The sequence below is a fragment of the Lepisma saccharinum genome, chromosome 3, assembly GCF_977018435.1.
Source record: "Lepisma saccharinum chromosome 3, izLepSacc3.1, whole genome shotgun sequence".
NCBI classification, from domain to species: Eukaryota; Metazoa; Arthropoda; class Insecta; order Zygentoma; family Lepismatidae; genus Lepisma; species Lepisma saccharinum.
The window spans coordinates 114296405-114317512 of NC_139231.1; the positions used below are offsets into that span (position 1 = coordinate 114296405).

The 21108-nt window shown below is 39.8% G+C and overlaps 1 protein-coding gene across 3 annotated transcripts in view; it reads left to right on the forward strand.

The window, feature by feature from the left end:
- Positions 1–21108, forward strand: part of Nrt (Neurotactin) — a 229208-nt gene that overhangs the window by 85847 nt on the left and 122253 nt on the right. Inside the window, exon 1 of one of the 3 annotated variants that reach the window (XM_083119216.1) lies at positions 4363–4395. The exons of the other annotated variants lie outside the window; for them this stretch is intronic. The gene's annotated coding sequence lies outside the window, so the exon portion shown is untranslated. Of the gene's footprint in view, positions 1–4362; positions 4396–21108 lie in introns of those variants that run through there. 3 annotated transcript variants of the gene reach the window in all.

Below are 21108 nucleotides of genomic sequence, written 5' to 3' on the forward strand. Positions count from 1 at the left end.
AGCTCCTTGCTTTAGGTTAGGTTAGAGCAAAAAAAACCTTGGTGATTTTTTTTCGAGTGAGGAGTTGGCAACACTGATCTCCACTTGAGGGCGGTCAACCGGGTTGATTGCACAAGCAAAGTTGCCAGCTCCTTGCTTTAGGTTAGGTTAGAGCAAAAAAAACTGTGGGTAAGCTGTCGGTTGTTTAACTCTTCCCTCTCTCTTTTTTTTCTTGTAAAAGGCTATGGCAAAAATACCAGTGGGTTGGCAACCTTGCTTTATGCACTGTAAGGCAAGCCTCAAGCAAGGTTGCCAACTCCTTGCTTTAGGTTAGGTTAGACCAAGAAAAAAAAACCTTGGTGATTTTTTCGAGTGAGGAGTTGGCAACACTGCGAGAAAATACCTCAAGCAAGGTTGCCAGCTCCTTGCTTTAGGTTAGGTTAGACCCAAAAACAAAAACCTTGGTGATTTTTTCGAGTGAGGAGTTGGCAACACTGCTCACCACTTCAGCTCACCACTTGATGACGTTGAACCGGGCTGATTGCACTACTGATCTAAAAATTTCAACTCACTGTCTCTCAATAGTCATTCTTCTACGTTCGCAACATAGGAAAGAATAGTTTTTTTTCTTTCACAATCCAATGCCTGAGAATTCGATCAGAAAACCTATCATATAGAACAATTGGTTGATTGAGTTGGTGTTTTAAGTCCACTTTATACACTGTAAGGCTAATCGGTACTAGACCTACAGTTTTTTTTTTAAAAAAAAAAGTGGGATCCGAGCCACGTAGTGTCTCCACCAGGTATCGAACCCGGGACCCCTTGATTACAAGGCGACGACGCTACCACTGCACCATCGGGGAGGTCCTATACAAAAATTAATCTGTTAACTTTGACCCCTGCTACCACATCACTCCCATACTTCTTCATTTCTATCACTATTATTTTTTTTCTACATCTGGTGAACTAGATTCTGATAATCAGTGGTAGACAAAACTAAAAATAATTGTCAGGAGCCAGAATTTTTTTTTTGACATACGGGCTAAGAAAGCCATGAATCTAAGTAAGGTTAAATATGTTAAAACATTTAATTTATTAATTAATACAAGACTGGAATAAAGGTTATTAATTCTTGCACTGGAGTGGCCTTCGTGAAAAAGGCTTGACACGTCCTTTCCCAGTGCACTAATATTTATTGTTATCAATTACCTTTCTCGTTGTACAAATGTTTATTGTTCTTTCCTAATTACCTATCTCGTTGTACAAAATGTTTATAGTTATTAATCTTAATCTCTGTTATTCATTTTGTTATTCTTGTGGTATTTAATATTTAAACCTAACACTGATAATATCGGGATAGTGACGGACCTGTATGTACATATCTTGTATGAGCCGTTGCCATTGGAATTACCATTGTGTTTTGTCTTAACTTTGAGTTCAGGCTTTGAGTTTTAAAGAGTTGTCAAGTTGAATTGTAAGAAGCTGTTATTTCTTTGAGTGAAATGGATTTAATGCACATAAGTATTTATTTTGCTAAGAAGAAAAATATACTTCTTTTCTCTTAGTAAAAACTTGACTTTAATTTTTATTTGACCAACGAACGAACAGATATATTACCCAATACCCTGAGAAGCATCACGTGAATGCTACGAGTCTTCATGTGATCATTTTTATTGTGTTTTAGTTAAATAGTCATGTTCTTTTGACTAAAAGAACGTGTGCTCAACTGGTAAGAGCATGAATAACTATGCAATACATTCTGAGATATAGCTGACTCTACCATATTGATTGATTTGGTGTTTTAAGTCCACTTTATGCACAGTAAGGCTAATCGGGACTGGACCTACAGTTTAAAGTGGGATCCGAACCACTTGTGCCTCCACCGGGTATCGAACCCGGGACCCCTCGATTACAAGGCGACGACGCTACCACTGCGCCATCGGGGAGGCCAGCTGACTCTACCATATTGCTGCAGATATTAAAATTCGGCTAGCAATAAACAGTGCAAACATTTATAAGATGAGGCGTATTTTTCTAGCCCGGGTAATAATGTATTTTTTGCTACTATCTTTGTGACAGATACCAAGAAAAGGCGTGCTCTCTCTTTTTGGGATGGAGCAAATACATCTTTTTAAATGAAGGAAACAACCGCTAAGAAGCAGCAGAAAAAAAAATACTGAAAAAGTTATCAATATGTACAAAACTACCAAAAATGAAAAATATAAACACTGTTTTTCTTTTAAAAGTACGTAGAAACAAAGTAGTACTGTATTGCGATTAACATTGTACCGGCTCTGTGGCCCAGCGCTTTTAAGTGGTCGATCTCGCCTTCGAAGTTCGATGGTTCGAATCCCGACCTGAGTGTTCTTTGTGACTGGCACTTTGTCAATTTCATCTAATCATTCTCAGAGTCTCGATTAAAGTGGCAGAAAAGCGGCGTGAAATAAGAAACACAAATGATTAGCATCGCCTTCAAGGTTCCGAAAAAAAAAAAATCATCAACTTCGAAAACTTTCTTATTGTTATGCATCAAGGCATGCAAGAGAAACTAGAAGAGTTGACCAACTTGTTTTGAACTCTGTGATCAAGGACGTATTTAGTTGCGTCGGTGGGGGGGGGGGGGGGTAAACTTACTAATTACAAAAATGAAATAATAAGATAACTAAAATTAAATAATGAAAACATACTTGTTCTTTAATTGAGAGTTATTTATTTCCGTCAAACTTATTGGAAGGCAAGAATTATATTGTATTCATACTATTTTGAATGACAGTGACAAAGTAGATTTATGCAAGATTTATTAGCCTACTACTTACAACGTAACATTCATAAAATATCACCAGGATCTTTACTTTTCGTCAACTGGATCTACCAATCTTTTTATATATTTAATAAATATTCAATCCTTTATCTATTCGACATCAATTTACTTGGCAAGGCAGTTTTTTTTGTACAAATTTTGCCGAACTTAAGTACGTAAGCTGAATCCGTGCTGTTACATCACTATTCTTATATCGTCCTTTTATCTATTCATGTAATAAAAATATATTTATTAATTTGAATATTTTTTATTATTAATTTTGATTGGTTCGCCCCCCCCCCCCCTCCGAAACATATTTCTAGGTACGTACCTGTAGGTGATATATCAAATTCATCCCCCTTTCCTTCCAGAACGGATGTGGAAACCTAGTTATATCCCGGAGTTACTTTTAAGGAACCCTTGAAAGAGAGAGAGAGAGAGAGACAGAGATTTAAACGCTAGGTTGGAAACGATTGTATTAACGATTTGACAATAAGCTCTCTCTCTCTCTCTCTCTCTCTCTCTCTCTCTCTCTCATTCATTCTCAGCGTGGCTTTTCGACGAAAAGGTTTCTATTCCGAAGCAAGACGAGAAAAAAGCTTTCCTGCTTCCAGCTACGTCAAAGTTCCACGAACAGTATTGCCAACTGATGTTGGAAATTATCCCTACGAACGAGCATTACTTGTAATTTAGCGTCGCTTTTATTCCACTTCTGGCTGGTCGCGATGATGAGGATAAGTGATGATTAGGTGAATTTGATGAAGGGACATTCACAAGGAACACCCATGCCCTGGTCTAGACTCGAACCTGGGAACGTCGGTGCCAAGATCAAAGGTCCATCACATAACGCGCTTGGCCACCAAGCCGGTACGAACGAGTACAGAATGTCAGTACTTTGTACTGCGTTCATGGGCGCAGTGATTTATCCACACACTTCTCAGCACCTCCTAACAACCCCAAAATTTACTCAGCACCCCCTAATTTTCCACAAAGGCCCAATTAATGGTCATTTTGGCTCAAACTATATCATTACATATCCCTAAATACTAACTTACACCCCCGTTCCCTCCGATGGAAAATTCTGTGTAAACCCCTGCTTACGTCACTCACAATTTGGCTGCCCCGTGTTCAAGTTCCAAACACAATGTGTCTCTTCCTTGCTAGTGTACCTTAATCGATTTCACGTGGCCGAATTTCAATTGCACATTTCTTCTCATGGAAACAGTGCAATTACTTCTACTTTTTCCAAACATTTTGCTTTGTATACGAAATTCGTCCTTACAATTGTCTATCCACACTTAGTGAAATGATCCCAGGGTTGCCAACACTGTCCACGCGCCAATTTCCCCTCCTCGCTCCCTACCCTCTCGCAGCTTCCAGCGGACCATCTCGTTGCCGCGGAGACGGTCGCCATGGCAACGCAATGAGATGAGTGCGAGAGTTTCCAGCCACGCTTCTGCCGCAGAGCGTAGAGGGAGGTTTAGTTCGCAAATAGTTCGAGAGGTCGCGCCAGTGTAGTGAGTATTGACTGAGGCCAAGGCTAAAGGACAATGACCTGTCTGTTGTTCCCGCCGTGGTAGTGCTCGAACCAACGATCCGGCGTCTGGAAGCAAGAGGTAGGGACGGCTTCTGGAAGCAAGAGGTAGGGACGCTCTTACCTACTTCTTCAACATGTTCTTCCTTGATTTTATCCGCGATGTGCTTGGTGTGGATATACAGGGTGATTCAGTGTTGTGTGGTTCATTTTTCAGGCAGAAGAAGATGGAGGTTGTGAACAATGCCACGTGCTCATCCATTGTCAGTGTTACCAACTCATAGGCATTTTAGATGGGCTACATCTGTTAAATATTTGTGCTGTCTCGGTGGTACTGAAGAGAAATTTCGTCGTGACGCCTCGCCCAGTTTGCATGTCGAGGTGATTTTAATTCCAATTGCGTTTCTCATGCTGTAAAATTGCGAATTACAATAACCCGATAACAACACGATGAGGAGAGTCGGGATCCACCGCGGGTATTGAACCCGAAACCCCTTGATTACGCAAGATTCGGAAGCGAGGACGAATTTAGAGGGGGGTCCGGACCCCCCGAAGGACTTATTAAATACTAAAATTAAATAATGAAATCTTAAAATAACTAAAATTAAGTAATGCATATATACTTGTTCAATCAAGGGTAATTTATTTCCGCTGAACTAATTGGAAGGCAAGGATAATATTGGGATCATACGACTTTGAAAGACACTACCAAAGAAGATGTATGCAAGATCTATTACTACTTATAATAATATGCATAAAATATAATCAGGTACTTTATTTTTCGTCAACTTTATCTAACATCCTTTTTTGATATTCAATTCTTTATCTATTTGACATTAATTTCCTTGCATAGGCAACTGTTGTTTTTATATACATTTTGCCGACATTAGCTGTACGTAAGCTAGATAATGAATAGGTTGCTGTTATATCACTATCCGTATACCTTCGTTTTACGTATTCATGTAATAGAATATAATTAATTAATTTGAATATTTTAATTAATGCTATTATGAATTATAAGTAATTTAATATAATTGAAATTTTAATTTAAATAATAATAATAATTATTATTATTATCATAATATGAGACACTTGGTTTGGACCTTTCCCGAAATTTATTTGTAGATACGTGCCTGCTAGTGTGAAAAAGATATTTGTGTGCGTACAATTTAATGCACGATTTTTACAGACTATGAATACAGTTAGCTTAAATTAATCAAACTACATGGCTCAGCGGCCCTTCGTAGGCAAAGTCCTACCAGGTAGGCTTTCATTGGGTTACCCGTGGCCAGTACGTCGATTCCCATCTTGCTGTTCAGACCGGAGTCCGTTACTATTGATTTAAAGTTGCTCTTCAACTCTCCTCACTATGCTGGGTGAACACCAAAAAATTTCGGAACTTCCAATGATGATCGAATCGGGGACCGTTTGCACCAAAGGCGAGAGTGCGATAACCAATTTAGAAATGGCGGAGAGATGTATGAACGTGTGTAAATGCGCAGTTCAGGAACTACACACATGAACGAATATATCACGACAAGTGTAATTTTTCTTCATGTATTTCTACTATCAAAACATCAAAAGTTTATTGTATGCGATTCGTTGGCGGCTAACAAGGCGATGGCGCCTGGGTCCATAGTTCTCTGTGGGGTTGATGGCGAAGTTAAGTCACAAGCCTTTTCTTCCACTTAAGCATCTCTACTTTACATTTTATAAATTGATTATAATAGCTAACTGCGAAATACTTAGGCTATATAAAAACTAAAAACCTTAAAATATCAAAGAAAATAAAAGTACACAAAAGAGTAAACACAGAAAATACATATACGAAACGTACACTGCAAGAAAAGTAAATACATACACGTAAAACATAAACACACACATAAAGATACTCAAATTACAGAAAAGTCAGTGGATGTTGGTCCTACAAGTTTACATAAAAGGTTTCATTTTATTTTATTTCCCTCTCCTCTCTTCCGGTCGTGAAATATTCATGTTGTATTGTTTTGCAAAATACGTAGCGTTCACACTACAAATTTGGAATAACCAGCAAATAGCATGAAAAACCTTAACGTGCCATCCGTAATTATTTTCCTACCACTTTTATTTATCTTGTATATAACGTTTAGGGAGCTTTCAGACCGAAGCGAAGCGAAGCACGACAGGAGGGAGAGGGGTTCGCACTGAAATGTCAACCGTTCAGTCGATAAGCAATCATTCGCCGCACATACGCGTACAACAGACCGAGCCGACACGATGCACGCCATTGAGAAAACGGCCCAGTCCGAGCAACAACACGTGCAGCTTGTCGCGTGCTTTTGGTTGGAAAATTGCATTGATTACTGAGGATTCGCTTCATCCTGTCGGTTCGGTCTGAAAGCTCCTTAACATTCAACATGTTTGTTTTAACAATACTAATGTTATGATTCTGCTTTATTTATTTATCTGTTGTTGCCGGACATCTTAGACCACGCAGTCCTTCTCTTGAACCTCGGGGACATTATATCTTTCCAGTCAGTTCAGGAACCTAAAAGAAAAGATTGGAATTCGATAACTCGTTGCATTAATTGTATACAGGAGATGTAGTGGTCCACATGTCGACCTCATTGACGGAATGGTTAGCAAGCATCCAAGAGTCCCAGGTTCGAGTCCTGGGTAAGACTTTTTTTTTAGTTTTTTTTTTAGTATGTCCTGAATGACAAAGTAGAGAATGAAGTCAAATTGATTAAGAATATTGGAAACAGAATGACAGGGATAACTGCCGTTTTGAAGTTTTTCTTTATATGCAAAAAACCTGTATTGTGTCCGACTGCCACGAGGAAAACCCGGGTTATATTCCAGGGGTGGTCCATTTCTGGTGAGAAATTTTCAGTGTCCTGCGTGCAGAGCGCCCCAGTCTCTAGAACAAGGGTAACTTTACCCTTTAACCTTTACCTAAGTAATTGTTGATTCAATGATTGATACGGCCTCCCCTATGGCGCAGTGGTAGTGTCGTCGCCTTGTAATGAAGGGGTCCCGGGTTCGATACCCGGTGGAGGCTCATAGTGGTTCGGATCACACTGTAACCTGTAGGTCCAGTCCCGATTAGCCTTACTGTGCATAAAGTGGATTTAAAACTCCAACTCAATCAATCAATCAATGGTTGATTTGGTTTATTTTACTTCGCTTTTCTGCCACTTTTTGGCTAATCGCGAAGAGTGATGATATGATGAAATTGATGAAGGGACACTCACAAAGAATACCCATGGTCAGGCCGGGATTCCTGGCGTCGTAGCGCGCTCTGCTAAGCACTCCGCTATGGAGATCGACTTTTAGTAATCTCTCTCTGTATATAAAATTCGATGTATGAGTGTTGGTGTGTATGTTTGTTTGTTCTGGCATAACTCTCGAACGCCTGGAGCAATTTCAAACATGGTACACGTATCACTTGCAATCTGGAAAGAATACTTTGGGGCCAGGGGTGGGGTGGGAAAGGGTGACGTAAAAATAATCGAAAACCACAGATATTAAATTCCGCACAAACATACACCCGTGACTCTATGCAATCCGCAGAACGATAGTGTTTCTCGGGTTGTCTAACATTCAAGCTGTGTTGCGAAAACGACCGATATTAGTGTGGAATCCATAGTTTTTGTGACACTCCCAATGCGGTTCAACTTGAAGTTCATCACCTATCGGCATGGGGGGTGAGAGGGGGGGGGGTGAAAAATAAAATGCCAGAAGTGTCGAATCCATAGTTTTCAGAGTCGCTAAGCTAATTGGTGACATTCACGATCGCATTTAAAATTAGTTACATTTTACACTAGTTTCCTGTCTAATAAATAAATAAATACCCGGGCAACGCCGGGCAATCAGCTAGTTGTGTATAATAAATAATTGTATAAGCATTGAAAAGCATTTCAGTGTACATAGGACATCGTTTCTTTAAGGCGAGGAGGGACAATTTCCCCTTAGTCTTTCTCGCTGGGGCAGCTGCTGATCACTGTTGCCAACTTCGCTCTTTTGAAGCCAGATCTGGCTCTTTCGTGCACTCGTTTGACTGTGAACTGTCGCACCCGCCCTCTGCCCCACTATGATGCCACCCCTGGCTCCGGCCCAAAAATACCAACTTTTGCCATGAGTGTACATTTTGCACGTGACGTGATATTCGTATAGCTATAGGCTGCGTCACCCACCTTTTGTTTCCTCCCCATGTATTTTTATATATAGCGCTGTGGCTAAGAAGAAGATGACAATTTTGTTATCCCGGAACCCTTTATTTTCGATTTTATATTAACATCATTGGATTATTGAGATGGGTGATGCCGCCAAATCTAGGCGGTGAAAACTAAGAATAAATTGCCATCACTTTAAAGCTAACGTTAATAGCAGCACCCCCACCCCTCTGACAACTAAAATTACCCTAGTAGACACTTTATGCAGCCTTCGTTAATCTAGCTCCTTGAAAGTCCTCTTTAGCTATATTAATGGTGAAATTTAGCTCTATTATGCATATCAGGTTTGGCAACACTGCCAGGATGGTCGTAGGAGGCAAGGAGAAATGCACTAGGCTTATGGGACCATTATTTTATTAGTTCTCTCGGGAATATCAAACATCCGATGACGTAGAAAAGTACATGGACGGAAAAAGGACACGTAGAACTATGTCATAGCAGTAGGAAAAGTCGAAACTCCCATTTGATGAGCCGTAACTTGAAGTTGGAGTTGATGTCCCATAAGGAATACATGGGATTCGGTAAATACTAATTCATCATATTTTTCAAAAATCGTATAAGGCTTAATAATCAACTTAGGAAACCGCTTCCACTTGCCACATGGGGAGAAATTCATACTCTTCATTTCTGCCGGAGATGTTTTTAGTAGCATTGCTCATTCCGACGATATTGGAATAAATGCATGCCTGGTGCGTAATTGTCCCTCTTCGCCTTAAACATGGAGCAAGCGAACGACGCGCAAGTAGTGACTCGAGAGGGCTCCACCAACGAACACGTGAGAGGAGGGGAAGTGAGTGCATGAAAAGGAAAAAGCGGGTGCAAGTCCTAGCAGAAGCGCGTACTTCTTCGCTCCGCCCAATTCGCTTTCTGCCGTTCTCTACCTTCATGCGCATCCTTGCTCCATAGATTCCCAAGACAGGTTATAGTTGTTTTATTTGTTAATAGTCAATACACGTGTGAGCCTCACAGTGTTTGGGCATTATGGAAAAAGAATTATCACCTTAAACTAACTAACTAACTCACTAGCCTTCTTGAACCCGAAGGTTCATGCCTGCAGCAACACAGGTCTTCCATCTGTTTCTATCCTGACCAAGATCTATATACTCTTTTCCATCCCTACCAATTTAGTATTTTAGGTCCATCTCAACATTATCCCTCCATCTTCGTCTTCCTACTGGTCTCTTACCATCAGGTTTCCCACCAAGAATTCTGTAAACTCTTCTTTCCTCTCCCATTCTTGCCACGTGGCCTGCCCACCTAAGTCTTCTTGATTTAATCATTCTAATAATATCTGGACATGAATACAAATTATGTACTTCTAAATTATGTAACCTTCTCCACTCACCTGTGTCCTCATCCCTTTTAGGCCCAAATATTTTCCTAAGGATCTTATTTTCAAATAGTACTCTTAATTTATGTTCCTCTTTCATTGTAAGGGACCAAGTTTCGCATCCATATAATATTACAGGCAAATTTACTGTTTTGTATATTTTAACTTTTAGTTTCTTAGATATTAAACGAGATGACAAAAGTTTATGAAGAGAAAAGTAACATGCATTTCCTGAATTAAGCCTACTTTTTATTTCCTCTTTAATATCATTTTCATTTGTTAGTATTATTCCTAAAGTACTTGAATTTGGAAACTGGTTCAAACGAGTTGTTATCAATAATTACATGTACGTAGATCACCTTAAACATTTTATTATTTTTGGACTGCAGTGCCGCAATCAATTAATAATATAATATCGGCAGGAAGAATTCAACCCTAGGACGTTCCCAACAACCCCTCGTATCCTGGCACCTCCGTCGTCAAGTTCACCACCCACACAAGGCCGGGAGGGTGTAAGGTTTACTTTGAACCATTGGACTAAACCATAGTGTTAACCTGCTAATGCATAATCAAGAAATTAGCAGGAAGTTGGCAACCTCGGTATTCCGCGACTCATCTTCCAAGAGCATGGATACCTCTGCGGGAGAGAATATCCTGAATAATTCCTCAGCATCCTCCCAGGGAATGATCCATGCAGATTGACTCCGGCGTCTCCTCCCTTCGACTTATGCCTCTGGGGAATCCCAGGAAGCGGACGCGGTTGACTCCTGCTAATGGGATAATGCAGGGAAATCGGTGAATCCATCCAAGTCCAAATTGTGACGGACGTGTGGGCCCACCAGCCTCATGCGTTTCAATTAAACCAATTAGTTTTTCCGCAGCGCCCAGACAGAAAATGCCAGGGTAAAAACAATAAGGAATTATCCCGAGGAGGGGAGAGAAATGTCACTCTCGAGGTGGGAACTTCCTGCCCGGTCAAGCTTCATCAATTTTAATGGTGGAGAGGGAAGCCGGTTTCGGAGATCGGCCACTGCTTTGGCAACTGGAGTGGTGTTTGTTTCTCTTAGAGCTATTTTCACCTGAAGATTTGCCTGAAATCCCCAGTGTACAGTGTATAATCGTGATGTATGTTACAGTGAGTGCCTTCCAGAGGGGTCGTCACAGGGAGAGAGGGGTACACCCTGAGCTGGTCTTAGTACACATTTCCTGGCAACTCAAAAAACTGGTAGAGAAACTGGTAGAAACCTTAAAATTTGATTTATTAATTTTTGTTATTTAGGGCCGCTATTCTGCTACTTTTGGCTAACCGCAACGATGAGGATGAGTGCTGATATGGTGAAATTGATGAAGGGACACTCACAAAGAACATCCATCCCCTGGCCGAGATTCGAACCCGGGATCTCTGGCGTCGTAGCGCGCTGTGCTAACCACCCCACCTCGGCGGTCGGCAGAACGTTAAGAGAATTTAAACAAACATCTTTACGAAATAAAATAAAAAAACATAGCTTTTTCCATCGATCAGCCATTTATCTTGAATCCTTGTTGGTGTACCAATTGTCAATCTCTGCCAGAGTGGAGTTTATGTAATCAGTACCATGCTCCGGCCGCCTTTACCTCCCGACGGGCCGGGTAAGCTCCTGAGCCGATCTATTGAGGGGTATTCTCAGCTCTCACCTGATATCCCCCACTCCCATCGGCAATTGAATCCTGGTTACTTATGCATAATAACAAAATCTGAATTTGGTGACCTTGATTTTGTCAATGCTTGCTCCGAAACACGGACCATTTGAAAGGGCGCACCCAGAAATTTTACAAAAGCGTTCAGTTTTAAAGTTAGTTGAAAGTGGAGCGACCTATTTTCTACAAAATGAAATATGTCCAAACGGGATTCTGACCCCATAATCCCCTCCCCTCTCCGATGCGCCTATGACCACTTGACTTTGAACTACTCCTCTGCAAAAGATGTACGCGACCGGAAATCGAAATTGCCCCAAAGTTTTTTTTATTAAACCTTCCTGTCCGAGATGTTTTATGGGGCGTTCTCTGCAGGCAGCAAACCATTGAAAGAGAAGCTTGGCTTTTCGGAAACAGGTGCTGTGTGCAACCAGCTCTTCCGGTCATTAGAGACCCCCTTTCCCTCCCCTTTTTGCAGGTCGACAGCCCTCACTTTTCCCACGGAGCCTCCGCCCCCTTACACCAGGTGGTGTTTGGAACCTTGACAGTGAAAAAGCATGACACGGCGAAAACAAGAGACTAAGAGAAAACCGGACATACGGAGATGATAAAAGAAGTGCTGATAAATTCTTATCACACCGTACAGCATCGTTGAAAAGAATTGATTAGCGCATCTGTTCTCCAAAACTGTAAGAACCAAGTCCCATTGGCTGATTCTGATGACGGTTCTTGCGCAGAAATGGGTATACCACTCCACTAAACTACTGTAGTGAATTGTGGTACCTGGCTTCATGAGTTTAATCGCTGCGCTTATTTATGAACGAGCTGAATTAACATGTAACTAACAGGCGAGTATCGCAAGTCACATGGTTTTGTTTATACGGCCTTCAGTCTTACAATGGACGGATGTTAGTGTGTGGTAAGAAGTAAACGAAAACAGCAAGAGGATTTGCAAGAAATGTGCATTGTTATTATTTTATTGCTCCTGCAGTCGCAGGCAGAAGTAGGTTGTGAAAAGGTGATACGCTGCCACCTGCATCACACAAAAAATTGTTGTATTGCATACAATGCGAGGATATCCGCTGTGAGGGAGAGCTCTGCAGAACTTTGAGTTGGAAACACTGACAACCCCCTCCCCCCATGTCTGAATTATATCATTGAAAAGGCTCGAATTAATACTAATTCACCAACACAGTATGAGTGGGATACTGCTAACGGGATCTCCTTTCATTGAAGATCACAAAGGCGTCTCGAGTTGTAACGGCGACGATGGAGGCACATAGTGGTTCGGATCCCACTTTAAACTGTAGGTCCAGTCACTATTAGCCTTTCTGTGCATAAAGTGGACTTAAAACAACAAATCAATCAATCGAGTTGTAAAGGCGAATCTCGATTCTTGATATCGAAGCATCTTTAGGTTTGATTTCGAGTTGGTTCTCGACTTACTTCCTGTGCTCTTTGTAACATAACAGCTGATGGTGTTATGTACACATGTACAAATGCGGTATTTGGCATCAGCAAGAGGGCTAACTATCCACGCCTTCCACCAATTTCTAATATCTGGTAACTCAAACAAAATATAATTACATATTTAAGACATATCATGTACGTAAATATAAGGTAAAGCTACCCCCTGCACACTCCTGAAACCTACCGTGAAGGAATATGGAAAATTCTGGAGGTAGGGCCTCACATATATGTAACCTTGGACGTTAGTGGAGGTGATACGACCAGCAACGCTCTCCAACCGCCGTTACCTCAAAACACCCATTTTATTTTAGGTTGGGTGAACCCCAGAGCTCTCTATGCAGACACATATCTGAAAAATACCCACGTCGGGAATCGAACCCAGATTTCCCGCATAGCAGTCAGACACAATCACGACAGAACCACCGTGACTCTTTCATAAATATCTATGTACTTCTAAATATTTATACATAACTAAATAGTAGGCTTTATCCATACGTGAGAAATATAACAACATACAGGTAAATAGTTTACATCCTGTAATACAAGTGTTTGTAATGTCCACGTATGTAGTGGTGGCGAAAGGCATAAAATGTTGGCCGAGGCTATGAGTGAGACCAAGGGTGGTTCTAGAGTATTGCTGGATTGATGTTATTCAAGGTGCGAATTCCTGGGGGGGCTGATTTCCCCCACCAACAATCTTGGCCTCAAAAATCCCCCCACCAAAAATTTCCTGGGGGAGAGTTCTTGTTATAACAAACAAAAGATAAGCAATTACTTTTAATTTCAAATATATATTTTACTAAGAATAATATCGAAAACACACACACATTAGTGTAGTTGTGAGTATCGAATGCTTTCTCTCTCTCAAGAGATCATTAACAAATCTACATCAATACGCACAATAAAAGGAAAACATGAATGCAAAACAATAATAACTGTGAAATCTAATTGATATGTGTTACGATAAAGCACAAACTAAACAAGAACGTACACATAATAAAACCACTTGAACTATTTCATAATTTATTAACATCTTTACTAGTTAATAAAAAAAATAATTAGCTGCTTTGCAATATCTGATATGTATAAAAGCAACAAATTAATTTCCTTTATGTAATTAATGATAATAGTAATAATAACAGTAATAATAATAATAATATTATATATATTAATTGAGTAATTTATTTTTACTTTTAATAACATTCCAAATATGTATCTTATAATTTACACATATGTTTGTGGGGGAGGGGTTTGTAGATAAAGAACTCTCTCCCCCCCACCAGTTTTCAATGATTCCGCATCCTGTAATGTTATTGATTTTGAAAGCATCGAATAAAGTAAGTTCTACCGGCTATATGTATATGCACGTGCGTATGTGCATCAAATTTGGACCAAAATCTGCAATACGCACAGAGGGTAACCGGAACTTAGTTTGAGAAGCTCCATTGCCTCGTGTTATTACGTAAAGTGGACATTCGTATAGACCGGAATGAACTCATAAATTGTAAACTTCCGTAACACATACTGCGTGCTAACTGACCTTGCCGATTGCAACTAATTAAACACAAAGCGCGTTACACCCTACATATCGCACACGAGCGTAGCAACCCGATGCATGTGTAAACTGCCCTTTATGTATTCCAATTACAAAAACGTTAACACGCACGTCAATAAACGTAGGATTTATGTCGTGAGATATTATTACGTGAGCGAAACGTATGTGTTTTGTTCGTGTCTTGTTCCTCTAACTCGATGAAAGCTTTGATTGCCCTTTGCGATATGTAACAGCCTTCCAAGGAGACTCTTCTCAGGGGCTTTCCACGTGATGTCTTGCTCTAGAGATCTGATTATAACGTCAAGAGGACAATTACTGCAGTCGTGACTGGAATGTGAGGTAATTTAATTCGTAAAGAGCAAAATAGCTTACGATTATGAAAACAATTAAGATTACATCACACAGAATGAAGATATTAATGTTCCTTTTTTCAAAAGATGGCTGTTGTTCTTGTGGTCTAATGTTATCTATTTGTCTCACCACAGCCGTTTGTGAGCTTCGACTTTCTTCACAAACAATCTAAATAATTTACAATTTAATAGGGTTACGTAACCACGAGACGATTGCGAATATCTAGATTTGTGATTTGATTTGCTTTATTTTACTTCGCTTTTTGTGTCACTTTTGGCTAACTAACTAACTCTCTAGCCTTCTTAAACCCGAAGGTTCATGGCTGCAGCAACACAGGCCTTCCATCTGTCCCTATCTTGAGCAAGATCTATATACTCTTGTCCATCCCTACCGATTTCCTTTAGGTCTATCACAACGTTGTCCCTCCATCTTCGTCTTCCTACAGGTCTCTTACCATCAGGTTACCCAACAAGAATCCTGTAAACTCTTCTTTCCTCTCCCATTCGTGCCACATGGCCTGCCCACCTAAGTCTTCTTGATTTAATCATTCTAATAATATCTGGACATGAATACAAATTATGTAGTTCTAAATTATGTAACCTTCTCCACTCACCTGTCTCCTCATCCCTTTTAGGTCCAAATATTTTCCTAAGGATCTTATTTTCAAATACTCTCAATTTATGTTCCTCTTTCAATGTAAGGGACCAAGTTTCACACCCAAATGATACTACAGGCAAAATTACTGTTTTGTATATTTTAACTTTTAGTTTCTTAGATATTAAACGAGAAGACAAAAGTTTATGAAGAGAGAAGTAACATGCATTTCCTGAATTAAGCCTACTTTTTATTTCCTCTTTAATATAATTTTCACATGTTAATATTACTCCTAAGTATTTGAATTGGAAACTGGTTCAAACGAGTTGTTATCACTTTTGGCTAATTTGCGAAAATTGGGATGAGTGATGATATGATGAAATTGATGAATGGACACTCACAAATATCCATGCCCAGGCCAGGATTTGTACCCGGGACCCCTGGCGTCGTAGGGCGATATGCTAACCACTCCGCCACAGGGGCCGGCCTGAATATCTAGACAACAGCAAAGCAAACCGCGCGAAGATTCAAATGAATGCTCTGGAAGAAATTCTGAACACATTTATTTCTCTCCGACTTTGGAAAGTGAGGAAATTTAAAGAAAAAAAAAACAGTTTCGCTGTCGTCGGCGAAAGGTCCAGCCAAGCCTTAATCATAACATCACAACACCAAATTTCTTGTACGTAATCCTTGTAAAAAAATATAGAGAAATGTATCAAAATATTTTTCAGCTGCATTGCAACGATATAATTTCGTGTGAGAACCAGAGGGGGAGAGAGGACATAACTCCCAATTAATCAAATTTACAGCAGAAGAAACAATTATTACGGATACATCTGACTTAAAAAGAGCCAGTTAATTAGAGATACGTAGCTACACCTTACTGCTAAGGACCAGAAGTGGAGATATATAGATCTGACTCCAAGTAGAGTTCTTCAGACAAACAAAACTGAAAACAGAATTTTTTGGAGTTCCTGTAGTTCTGATTCGACGATTTGTGTACTGACTTCTAAAAAGTATTTACCGTAAGGTTGCGTCTATTAGTAAATACAGACTTGATGTAGCTTATGGATGCAGAAATGTAAGACCTTTTTCACACTAAAAAACTAAACTCCATGGAGCAACAGCGAGTCCCATCGCCTCTGTTTTATGACTCTCGAGACTTGATTCTGCAAACTTTTTCTATTCAAGTAGCTCCCAAATTGTCCTCTCGATGGTTGGTCAACGCCGATTTTTTTCCCCCCGTTTTATAAAAGTTTATTTATTTATTTATTAAACAAATGATGCTACAGAACATTGTTCCATTTAGACATACATACATTTTGTGCATTGCATATATTCATGCATTATATTTGTACATTACATATATTTGTGCATAACATAAATTGTTTCACTAGTTACTATATTGACGAACCCCTCACTCCTTTCTCCACTGAGCCAGTAGGGCTCATTTGAATGATTGAAGTGATATATTGTTTATATCAACGCTCGGATCATTTGCTACCACTTCATTATAATTTTTACCCATTCTTCACATCGGGGATATCTTTACATAGTTGGTTCTATATTTTGGTACATGAAACAACTCGGGTTTCGGTCTGGTTCTCATTTGAGGTACACGATATTGTAATGCAGATACTAGCCCCATAGAGTCTATTTTGTTATTTGCAATTTTATATAGCGTGCTCATCAAATTTAGATTAAACCTTTTTCAATTTTTTCAATGTTAAACTGCGATACAAATTCAGAGTACGGAGTGAATTTAGGGTGGTACCCTTTGTCTTTTTTGTACTTAAGATACCTCAAGAATTTGGACTGAATCGTCTCTACTTCCCTCATATGTTTTTTGGACAAAGGCTGCCATATTACCGATGCATATTCTACGAGTGAGCGTACTAGGGAGACATACAAAGTTAGTAATATTGATGTACTTTTCAGATCTCCCCCAAATCTTTCTATGAATCCTAATTTCTTATACGCTTGGTTAACGATATGATGCATATGGTCTTTAAAACATAGATTTGCGTCGTATGTAACACCAAGATCCGTGAATTTAGTGGCCCTAGTTATTTGTTTTCCTCCCATCTGATACTGGAAGTTTCTTATTGAGAGTTTGTTATAGACATTACCTAACATTTATCAATATTAAAAGAAAGTCTATTATTTTCGCTCCATTGCAGTAATGTATTACCGTCTGCCTGCAAGTCAAGGCTGTCTTCATCAGAGCAAATTGTTGTAAATATTTTTTACATCGTCAGCAAATATAAGGCAACGCTATTTCGTAATAATTTTCGTGAGGTCGTTAATAAAGAGTAAGAAAAGGAGTGGGCCCAGATTGGAGCCCTGCGGCACCCCAGAAGGCATAGGGTATTCCCGAGATATGCATACTCTATAATTGACAATTTTCTTTCGGTCCATTAGGTAAGCTTTTATCAGCATAATTACGTTTTTAGAAATATTAAAATACGAAGTAAAATGTCATGATTCACCGAATCGAACACCTTGGCCAGGTAAGCATAGAATACATCTACCTGTCTCCTTTCGTCTAATTCATAAGCTACAAAATGTGTAAATTCGGCAAAGTTTGTGATTGTCGACCTCCGCGATATAAAACCGTGTTGCATGGGAGATATAGCCGGTCGTACGTTGTCATTATCCTCTCGTACAGTATTTGTTTAAACACTGCAAAAACCTGGTAGAATTGACACTGGCCTAAAGCAATTAATGTTCTTTACATTTGTCTTTTATGGGATGGGATTAACTTTAGTTATTTTCCATTTTGATGGGAAGTTGTGATGTTCCAAAATTTTATTGAATATTATCCTCAACGGTTTTATTAGCGTTTCAGCGCATCCTTTGACCACATAGGGAGGAATGTTGTCCATCCCCGCTGCTTTTTTGGGTTTTAATTGCTTCCTCGATCTCATTCAGTTCGATGCCCGATATATCGAGTTGGGAAAGCACTCCGGTTTCGCACTTATTCGATTCAACTATAGAGTACTGTGAAGCATCTTTGTACACTGATAGAAAATAGGTAGCAAATCCATTTACAATATCGTGCCCATTGTGTAAGATTTCATTGTTGTATTCAAAAGTATTACTACCCGAATCCCTCTTTTTATTTCTAATATAAGTCCGTATATTATTTACATCTATCCTTATGTTTTCCTCCGTTTCACGGATGTATATTTTGTACGCTGCTGTTACCCCTTATTTCTTTCCTAAGATTCCACTTTTTGTAATGATTTAATTTTATTTTCCTAATAATTTCACCATTGAACCACACAGGATATTTAGGTACCTTGATGCGTTTCAGTGGTACACAGTCATTTTGGCGGGTCCCACCGGGAATCGAACCCTGGACCGGTTTCATCAAGGGCGAGAGAGTAGTGGTAACGCTCTTGCCTTTTAATCAAGGAATCCCAGGTGCGATCTCCGGTGGAGGCACATTGCACAGTTGATCGCATTCCACTTTAAATTGTAGGTTCAGTCCCAGTTAGCCTGTCTTAGCATAAAGTGGACTTGTAAGAAACTAAGTTTGTCTCGTCTCGTTCTCGGTTCCATTCCTAAAAATAAAGCAGGAAAATTGATTGATTGGATTAAGTTATTTTACGTCACTTTTCTTCCAATTGTGGCTAATCGCGACGATGAACATGAGTGATACGATGAAATGGACGCCAATGCTCAGATCAGGATTCGAACCCAAGGCCACTAGTGCCGTGGCGTGCTCTGCCAACCTCTCAGCCACGGAGGTCTGCAAGCAGTAGTACCTGAAGAGTAGATATTAACTGAATGCTTATGTGGTCTGTAAACACTTACAAAACTCATTCATCATTGAACCAATAGATGCGCTCCAGTATTACAGGCGAACGTGCTGAACAGATACGTGAAACATAAAAAACACATTCGGCTGTTCCTTTCAAGTGTGCATTAAACTAGTTGCAGTTCCGTTGGTATTTACAATGCTGCCAGAGCTTCACAGGGGCAATTTTGAACCAGTCAACCTGCTTACTTTTCAAATATACTGATGATCCACTCTTGACATGAATTTTAAGAGTACTCCGCTCTGTGTTTTTATAATCATATCTAGGTCGAGAAGAGCTTGAAGGAAATGAGTTTGCATTTCTGAAATCACAATTGAACTAATTTTCTCGATTGAAGAATCTTTCCTGCCAATGGTATCCGAATCTGTATAAGTCACGTCGCGGTAACAGCAAGGTTTCTCTCAGAAATCTATAGTGCTTCCGTCTACCCTAATTATAGGGAATCCACGTCTGGAATCTGTGGTGTAAGAGAATCGTAAAGGATTAAATGCGACATTTTGTTTTGAATTAACGCAGACAGCGACACACAGGCACATACCTTTAGTTTGTACTTCGGGACGAGATGAAAAAGAAGACAAGTCTCTGTAAAATCGAGACTTATTGAGAGAGACTCGCGTCTCCTTCCAGACTTTGATACACAAGAATATGTTGTATTTGAAAATTTCAAGTAAACTAAGTGGGGTGGCTAACTCGTTGTTTATAGATAAATCTTACTGATCTTTAATGATAATTCCGAAGTCAATGCACTGGTGATAACTGTCAATCTGTGATGCTTGGTTGCATAAGCTTAAGACAACATGGGTTTTATTTCAAGGTTCGTAGCGTCTAAATGAGACGTCAAATTGGAAAACTTTATTAAGAAACGTCGTTTGCCTTAATTATCTCTCTAAGCTGTGGGAGTTTGTGCAGTGACACGCACTCTGCTTACACTATATCCTAAGACGATAACAAAGCACGTTTTATAAACCGAAAGGGGGTTGCGAACGTGTCATACATTCACAAATTGAGACGAGACTCAGAACGAGTAAATAAATCAATTAGAATATAATGCTTTGATATACGCAGCGATACTCTGCTATACTGCTTGGAAACCAATAGCGATACTCTGTTGTTTGTAGCTAGAAAGAATACATAATTTTTCGGCATTCGCTGTTTGTAGCCAGTAAGAATGTACTGCTTGGAAATTCGCAGCGATATTCTGCTTACGGCTTGGAAATTTGCAGCAATATTCTGCTGTTTGTAGCCAGTAAGATGTACTGCTTGGAAATTCGCAGCGATATTCTGCTTAGTGCTTGGAAATTTGCAACAATATTCTGCTGCTTGTAACCAGTAAGAATATATTCCTTGGAAATTCGCAACGATATTCTGCTGGTTGTTAAAGAGCACTTGTAAACACATTTCTGAAGTTATGAAATTTCCACTGGTGCTATTTCTCCCCGAAACAAGACCAGGTTCTTTCCTATGAACACGGCCCAGCTCGCTAGAGCTTAATTAATTGAACGCCACGAAGATGTAGGAAGCACTTAAAGCTTTCTTCTTGGTCTCTGTTAAAAGCAACAAGGAAAGACAACGAAGAAGGCGAGGGGCAATTACGAGGCTGGTTCCTTAGGGACGCCACCCCAGAAAGAACTAATTAAAAGCGTCTGCCTGCGTAAAGGGTAGATGGAAGAGACCACCAGATATACTGGGGCCATTTTCAAGACGTGGCCAGCAAGTAATACAGTTCAAGAGGGCGTAGCTTCGACTAGCCAGGGGCAATGGCCCCGAGAAGAGAAAGAGTAAA